This window comes from Dermacentor variabilis, chromosome 11 (assembly GCF_050947875.1).
Source record: "Dermacentor variabilis isolate Ectoservices chromosome 11, ASM5094787v1, whole genome shotgun sequence".
NCBI classification, from domain to species: domain Eukaryota; kingdom Metazoa; phylum Arthropoda; class Arachnida; order Ixodida; family Ixodidae; genus Dermacentor; species Dermacentor variabilis.
Window position 1 is genome coordinate 121,664,182 of NC_134578.1, and position 13,093 is coordinate 121,677,274.

The 13,093-nt window shown below is 45.0% G+C and overlaps 1 non-coding gene across 1 annotated transcript; it reads left to right on the forward strand.

Moving 5' to 3' along the window:
* The first annotated feature begins 12,713 nt into the window (after positions 1–12,713).
* Positions 12,714–12,785, forward strand: TRNAG-UCC (transfer RNA glycine (anticodon UCC)). The gene has a single exon. It is a non-coding gene; the product is annotated as a tRNA-Gly (tRNA).
* The last annotated feature ends 308 nt before the right edge of the window (positions 12,786–13,093 follow it).

The window sequence follows — 13,093 nt, forward strand, 5'->3', positions numbered from 1 at the left end:
TAGTGATTATGATAACAAGAGCTTGGTGACGCAACCCACCGCACCGTTCCAAAGGGGACGCTCATAGCATCCATCCATAACATCCATCCATCCATGAAGAGTGTGTTTTCTCCGGGAGAGGATTGAAAATAGTTTAATGTGAAAGGAGACAGCCAGGCGACGAGGTAACTGCGGTGGATGACATTGATATCCTATAGTGTGATTGCCTGACATCCTGAAATCAAGTGCTAGCACAAACCACTCAAAAAGGGATCTTGCGGCTTTTTTACTTGCTTGAAAAGTAAAAGGGTGTTGAAGGTGCCAGAGCACGCTAATTTCCGTAAGGTGCTGCTTTCGCGCACGATGCCCTTTTTACACCCCGAAAATAATAAAAGGGTGCGGTAAGGGTGCGCCACGGAACGAACCCCCATTTGGAAAATTTTCGAAAATATTGAGGGAGCGAGAAGGGTGTTTCGATAACATATGCACCCACGAGGGTGTAATTTTTCTTAAACTGTATTTTCGGAACGATAACTTCACAAGCCTTGCTTTTATTCTCCCTTGCATTGTGTAAAGCCCCTGCTAGCAGGCCATTCTTTTTTATCCCCTGGAAGCGCTAATTCCGTTCTGTAAAGTTACGTTCCTCGGCCCAACGGAGCGAAATTTCTCCATAAATTCCTACGCGCGAGCGCAATATTCCATAATGGAATTGCTCGCAAGGTGTTGCTACTGACTTTCAAAGTTCACGCCGGCGGAAAAACATTTCTTGGACGACCGTACGAAGTTTGCTCCGTCTTCATGCCAAAAGGCGACCGTGAACTGACTGCTCGCGCTGCTATTAAACGCGCTTTGCTTATCGCATCTGATAAAAAGCCCAGCTTACGAAGGGAAACGACCGCGAGTAAACCTTTTCCCTTCTCTGCTTCTTTGCGTTTTCTTCTGCGCCAGCACTTATCATTCTCGAGGACTTCATTCCAATCTGCTACGGCTAATAGCCGCACCAGCAGCGGCTCAGCCAAAAATCGTGCGCAGATACGCAGCCTTAACCCCAGAAAAGCCAAACCGAAGCAGCAAAACAAGGTTCGCTTAGCGCTTCTCGATCTCGGAAACACAGTTGCTGCTCCCGGTCGACGCAGGTGTCCACGGAATTCCGACGCATAACAGCAAGAAGCTGTTAAATGAAGATAAAAAATACGAAAGGGGATTCAAACAGCAGTCGCTATCGATTTCTCACTGGCCTTGGTATGTCGTGCCCCGTTGCCTACAATGTAGCAAACTTGAACTGTGTACAGCTCACGCAGTGCTTTACTTGCGATATCGTCTTGCCTAACTTGCCTTGCAGCATTGGACCGGTTTTCGCGGACAACGCCATTTCTCAGCTCTCTGGCATGAAAACACCGTCTCCAAAGCGCCTCGCTTTTTGACGCCCGGTCGCAACACCATGGCCTTTGCCGCAATTTTCGGGGCTGTGAAGAGCGGTGGGGGAACTAGCTCACACAGAAATAGATGTCGGTTATTTATTCAGTTCATTTATTCAGTCCATGTGCCCCTTTGAAAGGGGTACACGGAGATAACGTTTATATAAAGTGCCCCTTGAAGTAGATTGCTGCAGCCAGTTACATTGTGGCAGCATACGGGGAAGAGCAAATAGAACAGCTAGGACGCTGTAAGCAAACGAAATCGGCGGCAAATATTTGCTCATTGGCCTTTTGAAGACCACCAGCGCAGTATGGTGCTGTTGTCGAAGCAATGTACCAAGAGGTATGAATGAAGAGTTGGCCAGGACTTCCTAGATGTAAAGCTAGGAAGCTACGAACGACATGAAACTGCAAAGCAGCTTTATAATCTATGTTCCAAGCAGCGCAAGTTGAATTGATATATTGTACCTATTAGCATCTACAGGTTATTCCTGGCCACACTCCCCCCCTATCGTGACCTGCTCATGGCTGCTACGCCTGCTGCAAAATGCTATTTGTTGGTCACGAGCAGTGCATATGAAGCTGACTTTGCAAAGTGCCTTGAGTGAGAGCTCGAACTTGTCGCTATAGTAACATAAATAAAGGAAAAAGGAACGAAAGCGTCAATCCGGCACAAGTCTTTGATTTATTCTGTATATATCACCAAACCCTGAAGATTATAATTTTATTAGAAGAATAAATGTGAACAATATGGCTGCATGCGAGAGAAATGTTTTTGCCGCTAAAAGCTTCTCGTTTGCCTTCTTCAGGTTCTCGATGACGCGCTTTAACATCGTACAAGTGTACCGCGTATGCTGGCGACATGCGGCGCATAGTGATGCCAGGGGATGGCATCACCAATGCAGAAAAGCAACCAAATCAGAATATTTACAGCAAGAAGTCCCAAAGATAAATTAGGAGAATATGAATATATGAGCTCCCCCCCTTAACAGATACTATTAATTACGTTTTCTTTCTTTATTTTCCTTGAAGACATCCCGCTGCTTGCTGCTCGTGTGTGTCTGCAGATCAAGATTAGGCATAAATGGTAACGATTGTGCAATTGCTCCTTTTAATATCCCCAGAGCGAGAAAAATATTTCATACATAAAAATCACAACAGCATGATAGAACATAGATCAAAAGGCATATAATTTATAGTAAAAAATGATAGTGATCTGTCGAGAAGTTTAACACAGGCATTGACTTAGTGATTTCATATTCCGCTCCTGATGTCCTAAATATACTGTATTAGTTTGCTAAAGCCGAATTTACACCAGTGTGAGCACAGAGGGAAGAAGGTCCAAGTATTCGTTCCTTAATGATCAGTTGCTTCTCGCACATCTGAAAGAGAAGGTCATTTCGGCAGACATATAAATAGACTCAAATTTATTCCTCTTGAGAACCACATACTTTGCAAAACACGTTATCCAAGTTAGCATAGAGAGTATCGCCAGAAGGCGACAGCTGCAGGTGGCGGCAAATTGACCTCTGAATAATTTTTTAAATTTTTGTTGTCCGTGTCTTAGCACGATTCGCTTCCATCCACACGCCTTTCTTCATGCACGGTGCCTTTGCAGATATCATAAATATAATTTACTTGCTGATAGAAGCTTTTAGCTTCACAACAGGACACAAAATCTATCGTCACAGTTCGACTGCGTAAAATTGTTCTTGTAATGGTTACCTTGACCGATGTTAGCTTGAAAACTTGCAAGAAATGTAGGGCAGAACTTGTCCTGTCGCGCGTATTTCTGTTTGTATCGTCATTTCACTGTTACTGCCCTGGCTTATAGTGAATTTCACTCGGTAAGTGTTTACGTAAACGGAATTATCGCTTTGTCCGGGAGTTTTAGAGACAGCGTACACTAAGCGGTGCTGTATGTGTTCTTTTGTGCTTCTAGTAAGTGCATTTGTATAACTTGTGGTAATTTACATACCTGGTGGTTTTTCTCCACTAGTTTTTCGTGCGCTAAACCCAAGACCATTGAAGTGTCGGTAAGCTCTTCATAGGGTACGACATCGCCTCTAAGCAGACAGCACTAACGTGGTTGTGCTATCGGAGCAGCTAATACACTTATTTGTCGAAGGTTAACACAAATGTTCATCAACTCAGCGAAGCGAATGAATGTAATGAACGGACGTACGGCTTGCCCGATTGCTCCGTCCTCAACACCAGCGTGTTGAAGAGCCCCATCTGTCATCCGTGAAGTAATGCCTTGCTTTCCTCTTCGAACTGCGGGCACAACCAGAAGTGCTCCATATCAACGGCCTCACCATACAAAACACAAAGCAAGAAAATCGATCTTCCTGTCTTATCCATGCATGTATTTAGAAAAGCCTGTCCTTGCTCTGTACAGGGAAGTAGTCCCTTGGCGAACAAGTACTTGGACTACGGATGCTTTAGGATAATTTTTGTGGAGCGTCCCAAAATGCTTCCTGTTTGCGCCATTTCTCTTTTAGCTTCTTCGTAGTTCTTGAAGAGCCAGACGGAAATGTCCTGTCTGTGTTTTCAAGTGGTAATTTCGCTAGTTCACGGTTATGGGCACGTTGCAAGTGCTAGGCAGCGCCCTGTCTTTCGGATCCCTAGCGCCATCTGATGAATAGTTGCTTGAATGCGGTAGGGTTACTCACGGCGTCAGCAACTCACGCTGCTTGTTTGGCGCACTGTGAAATGGTAGTGATGGAGCAAAACAGTGTATCGATATTAATTTTATGCAGGTTTCGGGAATAACAAGATCTTGAAAGCTTTTTTCGTAGAAAGAATTTAGAGAAAGGAAGTCGTCTATTTGAAGCGGGGCGGGACGTGAGCTCGCACTGATCGGAAGTGACTGCTAGGTGTATTCCTCAAACGAAAACCAGAGCACCAGCGAGATGGATGAAGCTCAGCGTAAGTGGTTTCGTAATCTACGGTGTGGACGCATGAAATTATCGGTAGCATTGATTCTTGTAGATCGGCGACAGCAGACAAATCCTAGCGGCGAGCTGCGATTGCCGTGCTGGCATCGCAGGGAAGTGCAAGCACGCCGCGGTAGTTGCCCTGTACATGCAAGGACGGCAAATGCGAATCGAAAACATCTCATCCAAGGACGTGGGGCGTACGAACGCCTCGTAAGACCTACCCGAGGTATGCTAACGTTGCTCCGGCATCTTATACCAAGAATATTAGCAAGATACGCCATGTGCCAGTTTAGTATACGGAAGAACAACTGGTTGACTTCCTGAGGCATTTTGGAGTGACATCTGCCCGTCGGCTGGCACGCTACAATCGCGTGGAAGACGGAGTGGTAGAATCGCACCCTCTGAGAACCGTCATCCTCCATTTCATAGAAGACAAACAAATGCCGCAACGGATGCATTTAGGTTTCACGAGTCACCCCGTAGAAGGATATCATGGCCCTGCTCTAAGATGCTACAACTGCCAGAGATTTGGAAATTTATCGAAGAACTGCCGCAGTCAACGTCGCTGCAAGATATGCTCGGAAGACCACAACCATTCAGAGTGCAAGTCTGTGTGTCAGCCAAAGTGTGCTAACTGTGGCGGAAACTATACAGCTTCGTACTCCGGGTGCCCTCAGAGCACATCTGCCTCAAGGTTACGCAGAATTGAGTTGAAATACGGAAGGATGCCTCCTGGTAATGCGCCCCCACCCAACCTTGATGCTGTGAGAAGCGCGCCTCCAACTCCTACCAAAGAAAAAGAGCAAGGGGTCCATATGAACTATTCTGAAGCTCTAAAGCACTCAGGTCGACAACGTTCTGTCAGCGAGCGATATGATCCACCTTCAGAGAATGCTACTCATCTTGCCCAGGCTTCGAGTGAACTTCGCCGACCTTCTTAGCAACGCCCTCAGCCACTGACCTAGCAACCTCATCTAACGTCTGAGTGACTACCCCAGCATTCGCCTCAACCCCACCAGTCATCCAAGCGACCATCTCAGTCAACTCTTCAGCTACCTGCTTCGAGCAGGCTTGGAGCTTCAGCGTCGTTTGGTAATTACGCGTCTTTACCCATAGCACAGATGATCCTGCCCATGCTATTCACAGCTCTGCGTGCAATTCCCACTGCCATTCCACAAGCAAAGAACCTACCAGAGGTAAAGGCACGGCTTTCTATGGAATCGTTGTTGCTTCCACAACCACCAACAGCTCCACGGCAGGCTTATAATGAATAATCGTTACAACAATATTTTCGTATTTCAGTGGAATGCTAATAGCCTTCGAAATAAGTCAGCTGATTTTCGCGAACTACTAGCTCAACATAACTTTCCAGTTTTATCTATTGAGGAGGCAGGCGTACGAGATGACTTTCGTCTTTCACACTAAGTTATATATAAATCATCGCGCATTGCTGGAAGTAGCAGAGCGATATTTAGCGTGATAAAGGACCTAGCTGCCGTCCTATTTAATACTTTCTAGCGATCTAAATTTACCGGATTTCGTAGCATGCAAGATATCTTTTAGAAATACAAGCGTCACAGTGATAAGTCTTTATCTACAATGTGCTAGCAAAATATCGTTAGACAGCTTGGTGAATGTGTTTGTTATCGCAAACTCACATGTGCTAGTTTGTTGGGACTTCAACGCACATAACGTCATCTGGGGCAGTGAATATAATGATTCCCGTGGAAGCATTATAGAGTCTGCCACAGAAAAAAGTTATCTGATCGTGTTAAATGGCAGCTCTCCAACGTTCTTGCGGGGGTTTCGTTACTCAAGCTGTATATATGTTACGCTTTGCTCACAAGACCTTCTTGATGGCGTTGAATGGTCAACGGACATAGAAACGCACGGTAGTGATCATTTTCCGATCCTGGTAAAAGATCGCCTCACACGGAGTGAGGGGACCCGGCGCTACTCAAAACATACTAATTGGCAAAGTTTTCGTCACCATTTAAGTAACTCATTGGGCGAAAGTCCGAACTTTCAAAGTTTTGCAAATATATTGTGTGAGACTTACAAGATCCGCACAGAGCAAGTCATTGTTACAAATGAATACGCTGCAGTCGACGGAGAATATGAATGTCTAAGAGCAATTAGAAGACGCGCAGAACGGGCTTACCGCCGCAGTGGAAAGCTGGGTGACTACAAGATGGCAGAGAAAGTTCGGTCAACTTCGCGCAGACGCTTACAAAAATTTGGTACGAGAATGTGGCGAGAATACTGCGCGTCGTTGTCTCCGTTTACTCCAGTTCCCACAATATGGTCAGTTGTCCGATCTTTTAGTGGTCCAGTTACCCCGAGCCATCCCTTCTGAGCACTTGCCGTAGCACGAAGCACTCCGGAAACATCTGTTGCTGACGAATTCAGTCAACTTATATCCAGACCAGGGATTCTGTTTATTTGCCTACAAGTTCGACAACACTAGCACAACAGAAAATTCGTGCGTGCTTTATGTCACAACATCCTGAACTTGACTGTGAGTTTAGTTTAAATGAATTGAAATGTGCTCTTTCGTCATGCCGTACAAAGACAACCACAGTCTCAGATTGTGTCACGTATATGATGTTAAAGAACCTAGGTCCAGTAGGAAGAATGGATCTTTTTGGAAATATTTAATGATATTTGGATAAGAGAGACTCTTCCAGATTCACGGAAATTAGCCCGGGTAATACCAGTACTAAAACCAGGAAAGGCTCCCCTTTGTCTAGACTCCTAGCCACCTGTCAGTCTCACAAGGTGTTTTTTCCGAACTAATGGAGAAGATGATAGACCGTCGACTGCAATGGTGGTGTCAACACAGAAATGTGTTTTCCAACTACATGACCGGTTTTCGACAAAATCGGTGTACAATGGACTCAGTATTAGACATTGCCACATGCGTCGAACATGAACGAAGTTGCGGAAATGTGACAGTAGCAGTATTTTAAGACATTCAAAGAGCCTTCGACACTGTAAGTCACATACACATTCTTGCTGGTATGTTAGAGCTTGGCCTACACGGTCGAACACTGCGATGGGTACCAAATTTCTTGAAAGATAGAAAAATATTATGGAAACAATCGAAGGAGAGAGTAATTATCACAGGATCACGCAGGACGTTCCGCAGGGCAGTGTTCTCAGTCCGTTTTTGTTCAACTGTGTCATGGCAGCCTTGCCACAAAAACTCCCGTCTGGTCTACAGTATTCTCTGTACGCAGATGACATCTGTATATAGGCCTCTGGATCTCATATACAAGACGTTCAAACAACGCTGCAAGAGGGTCTTGATAGTATCGACACCTTTTTAAAAGAAAGAGGCATGAGTCCTTCATACGCAAAGACAGCCGTACTTCCTATCACTAGACGACAGCTGAATAATTTCGAACTTACGCTTAATGGGCAAACTTTGATGTTTGTGAAAGAGCATACATTTCTTGTAGTTATTCTTGACCGCCAGCTAACATGGGCTTCACACATCCCCGCAATTGAAAAGCAGGCCAATGCAGTAATAAACATACCTCGGCGACTCGCTGGCACAACGTGAGGGGATTAGTCTCTTCACTACTACAAGTTCTTAACGCACTCATAAAACAAAAAATTGCTTACTCGGCACCTATTATCCATGGTTTATCGCAAACTCCTGAGGAACGTCTTCAACGTTTACTGGCAAGAGGGCTGCGAGTGTGTCTTGGGGTTCCGCAGGCTACCTCGAGTTCATTAGTAATTGCTGAAGCTCGTCACCCACCATTTCCAGTAATACGAACGGTTGAAACATGCCGACATATTTATCGCATCTTAACCCAACATGAGGAGCATCCATTAAACCTCACGCTTACCGAAAGAAACAGAAGCAAAATTAACGATGTTGTTCGAGAACATCAAGCATTATTACCAAGATTTGAATTATGCAAAGTGGATGTTTGTTACCCTCCCTGGATGTTAACATGTCCTAAAATGGAATTATTAGTTGACGGGATTATATCTAAAAGAGGTATGTTCATAGTAGCCGCACAACTGGCACTCTTCCAAATTCACTCCTTATATCCCCAGTACATCCACGTTTATACAGATGGTTCGTGTCATAAAAATTCCTCGACTTCAGCATTCGTCATTCCACATTTAGCGCTAGAGCAAACATTTAAATTATCCCGAGAGACATCTCCCACCGTGACAGAACTATTTGAAATCCTATGTGGTTTGCGTTTCATAACATCAGAAAAACATTCGCAAAAATGGGTTATCTTTAGCGATTCGCCAGCCGCTCTCACATTGCTACAGAGCAATAAGAAAAATTCTTTGAACACTTTGCTATTGTAGGAGACACTCAAAGAACTTACAAAAGCAAGCGCAATGAACCACGTAATTGCATTCGAGTGGATTGCTGGGCACTGCAATATTCCTGGTAATACTGCAACAGACGCAGCTGCGAATCGGGCGCACAATAACGTGGAGAGAACCAATCTCCCCTATTGCGTAGTGAATGAAGTCCGTCTGCTCCTGAGACAGATTTCTTGTCGCCTCAGCAAAACTACCTGGTTTGATCAGCAAACTAAAAACTCGGGGTTATACTTTATAGACCCATCTATAAACTTATCAGTGCCGGAAAATCTAAGAGACAACAGAAAATTTGAAACATTGGTACACCGCCTGCGTCATGGTACTGCATTTACAAAACACTTCTATTACAGGATAAAACGTGTCTCTAGTCCGCAGTGTTCTTGTGGCCGTCCAGACGAAGATGTGCATCATCTTTTCCTCGAGTGCACGAAATACAATCCACAAAGAAGGGTACTTCAAGCAATTTTACTGGTATTAGACAGAAGACCATTCACTCTAAAAAAGATACTTTGCCCATGGCCAACTGTGGGCCTTCAATAAAGAGCGCTTCTTGCTCTGAAGAAGTTGTTAGAGGACACCAACATTTTGGGAAAATATTAAGTATCAGATGATCCAAATACGCTAAATGATTAACATAAACGTTGTTCGGGGTTCATAATTGGTTTATGTGGTGATCGCAACTTCTACGCAATGTTTATAATTCTGTTCTGTACTTGCAGTGCATTACATGTGTTGTGTGTTTTGGCTCTTCAAAATATCTTACTTTATATATGCGTACGTACGTGGACTGAACTAATGCACAGAACTTTGCGACTCATGTACTGTTGGACTGTATATTTTTTAATCATCCAGTGTTCTACTGAGTGCCATATTTTATGTCGCTATTCTCCCTTTTTACGCAAATTTGTTTCCTTTGCCAAGTTACAAGGAGTAGCCGGTGCCACCATAAAGGCACCAACCTCTCCTAATATTAATTTCAATAAAAACAAGTGCACCTCAGGATGCCCTTTGTGTAAGATATACGGGTTCGGGAAGGTACCCGTTTGCAGTTTTCGCCAGATTACTTCCTTCTTTGTGAGAGATCTAAGGGTGGGGGTGGGGGAAGGGTTTTCCTGCCCCTTCTATAGTGTTCTAGAATTTCTCTGTGTGTGGTTAGGTCTCGCTTTTTGGACAGGGAGTAGTCTGCCTGGGCTGGGGCACGGTGTGCGAGTCATCGGACGACCTCGTTCCCTGTGAGTCCACTATGGGCGGGCGCCCAAATTATTTTAGTTAGGTCGTTGGGTACGCTCTCCTTGCCTACCTGCAGAATTTTGCCGGCCTCTTTGGACACCTTGCCGGTGTCATAGGCTTTGATTGCAGTTTTAGAATCGGTGATAATGATTCTGGTTGACGGTCTTGTGATTGCCACGGCAATCGCAGCCACCTCTGCCTCCTCTGTGTCTCAAGCTACAGTTCGAGATTAGCTGGCCTTTGTCACTCACTACTACTGCAGTGTAGTGCCCTTCTGGGTACTCTGCCGCATCGGTGTACACTACCCCTTGTTTTTGGAGGAGGGAGCTTTGGAGTCTTTGGACTTTGCTTCTCCTGCGTTCCTCGTTGTGTGTGGGGTGCATGTTTCTTGGGAGGGGAGGGTATTCTTAACTAGTTGGTAATCTCTTTGGGGATGGTGGTTATCCCCTCTCGCGATTCTGAGCTCTGGTAGCCCAGTTTCCTAATGATGGATCTGCCTGTTTTCCTGCCAGTTAATCTGACATATTGTGCTGTGAGTTTCGCCTCGCACATTTCCTCTAGGGTGTTTGTCACTCCTAGGTTGAGGATCGTCTCGGTTGATGTGCCCGGTGGTAAGCCTAGGGCTGTTTTGACACCTTTTCTGATGAGGATGTCTACATTGTCTGTCTCTGCTTTAGTCGACTTTAAGTACGGGATAGCGTAGGTGATTCGGCTAATGATGAAAGAGTGGACAAGCCTAAGTAGGTTCGCCTCCTTCATCCCAGAATTTTTGTTTGCTATCCTCTTGAGAAGCCTGCAAATTTGGTTGGTCGTGGCTTTTGTCTGTTTATCGTTTCGGTGTTTCTCTCATTCTCTTGTATCCACTTACCCAGTATCCCAATCTTGTACGCCCTTGGGAACGGGGTGTTGTTGACCAGGAGCTGGATAATGACCTGCTGCTTGCTCATGATTAGCGTCTCCAATTTTTCCGGCGAGCATTTCAGCCCTACGGGTCTTTGATGGCTTTCCGTTTCCCAGATTGCCCTTTGTAGGGTGTCGTCTATTTGACCATTGGTCCCGCCTCTGTCGACCCAAAGGGTGAGGTTTGTCAGCGTAGAGAGTGTGGCAGAGAGAGATGTACCAGACATCACCGGAAGCGTAGGTTGTGTGCAAGGCTCAGACACATTGCAGTCGGCCAATCACCCGTCTTCGGCTAGCTGATTCCAAGTTGCACCTGCAAATGGCCTAATTTCATCACCCCACCTGATTTTCTGCCGTGCTCTACTGCTGTCCTCTTCCCTTGGCATGCATTCTGTATACCTTGAATCGTCCACTCGTTATTTGCACTAGGCATTACATAGCCTGTCCAGCTCCATTTTTTTTTCTTAATATGAACTAGCATATTGGCCCTCACCGTTTACTTTCTGATCCACACAGCTGCCTTCCTGTCTCTCAACGTTACGCCTAACATTTCTCGTTTTATCGTTCTCGGCGTGGTCCTTAACTGCTGAAGCTTGTATGGTAATCTCTGAGTTTCTGGCTGATGTGTCATCACCGGTAGAATGTAATGATTGCACACTTTTGTATTGATCAACAGTGGCACGCTCCCAGTCATAATTTGGTAATGCCTACTTTACGCACTCCAACCTATTTTTATTCTTCGGTAAATGCCCTTTACATAAACAGGGTCCCTGGCGGCTAACTGACTTAGATAAACGTACTGCTGCCAAACTTTAGAGGTTGCCTGGCGATAATGAGTTCGTGTTTCCTTGGCAGGCTATCGAAAGTTATTTGTTCTTCTGCGTATTAATCTTCGTCCCTACAGTGACACTTTCTCAGTTAAAGTCCTTAATCGCTTGTTGCAATTTATTCCCAGTGTTGTTGAACAGAACAATGTCATCGGCGAACCGAAAGTTTCCGAGATATATTCGCTCTTGATCCTCACTGGGACTTCCCAGTCTAATAGCCTGAATATTTTCTTACTGAAAGTGCTACGGTTCTAGATAGTTATCAATTCTGAATGAAATAAAGAAGAATGTGTTACCATGCGAATTATGGAAAGTAACTAATTCAATTTCTTTGGTGATAAGGCTAAAGGCAAATTCTTGTACTGGTATCCGTCCTGTACCCCTTGATTACGCAATGCCTCTTGATCTGTACTGAAATAAAACGTTTTTGTAATATATGAAAGCCATCTGGCGAGGTTGATTATACTCCCGATATTTCAAAATATTCCCAAATTGCTGTCAAAGACGTTCATTGAAGACTGACACATACCCATTGGCACATACCCAAGTGGAACAAGCCCAGTGGCAATCACGGGAATGGATCACATTTTTAGACGGCACAATCTTCGGGATTCACCCGTATGTTTTTCTTCGCGTAGCTACATAGCAATGTAGCAAGAAGGTTAAAGTAAACCGGTCAGACAATGGCGACATTGCTTTTAAGTATGAGCGCGTGAGGCGTTACTGCACAGAAATCCGTAGGAAAAGCAGACGCACCTGCGTTATATAAGTTCCGAACGACAAGTGTTCATTGTGCGCGCTCAAACGATGACCTTGTATGCAAGGGCAATCGTTTATTCCATTGTCCAGATGGCCACTCTTATACGATCATAAAATGCAACCGACAGGAGAAACGACACATTTGTCTGGAGAAATAGGTTAGCGTCATTTCGGCCAAGTCCGCCCATAGATGCAGCAAGCTTTCTTCCTCTTTCTCTCGCCATCGGAAAAGGTTTTCTCGCCGTGTAGATCTAAATATATCTAACCTATATAAACCATCGTCACAGCGCAACCAGACGGAGGCGTCGGTGGTATAGTGGTTAGCATAGCTGCCTTCCAAGCAGTTGACCCGGGTTCGATTCCCGGCCGACGCAGTGTTCTTTTTCTTTACCTATCTCTTTTTTATTTTATTTTTGTGGATACTCACCAGTAGTGCTAAACAGCGATCGCCCGGGCTAACTTTAGGTACTGTTTTAAGAATGCTGGCGTTGCTCTATAGATCTTGTCGAGTACAACTAAAATAATGAGAGACATAAGAACAACCGAACGGTGGGAGGGACGAAAAGAAAAGAAGCCTTGCTTTAATAAAGGACATGAATGCAGCTTTTTGCGCAGAAGACGAGGACGAAGGAGAGGCTGAGAAGAAGAGGCTTTCGAGATACAGCGGTCCGGGCGGCCGCAC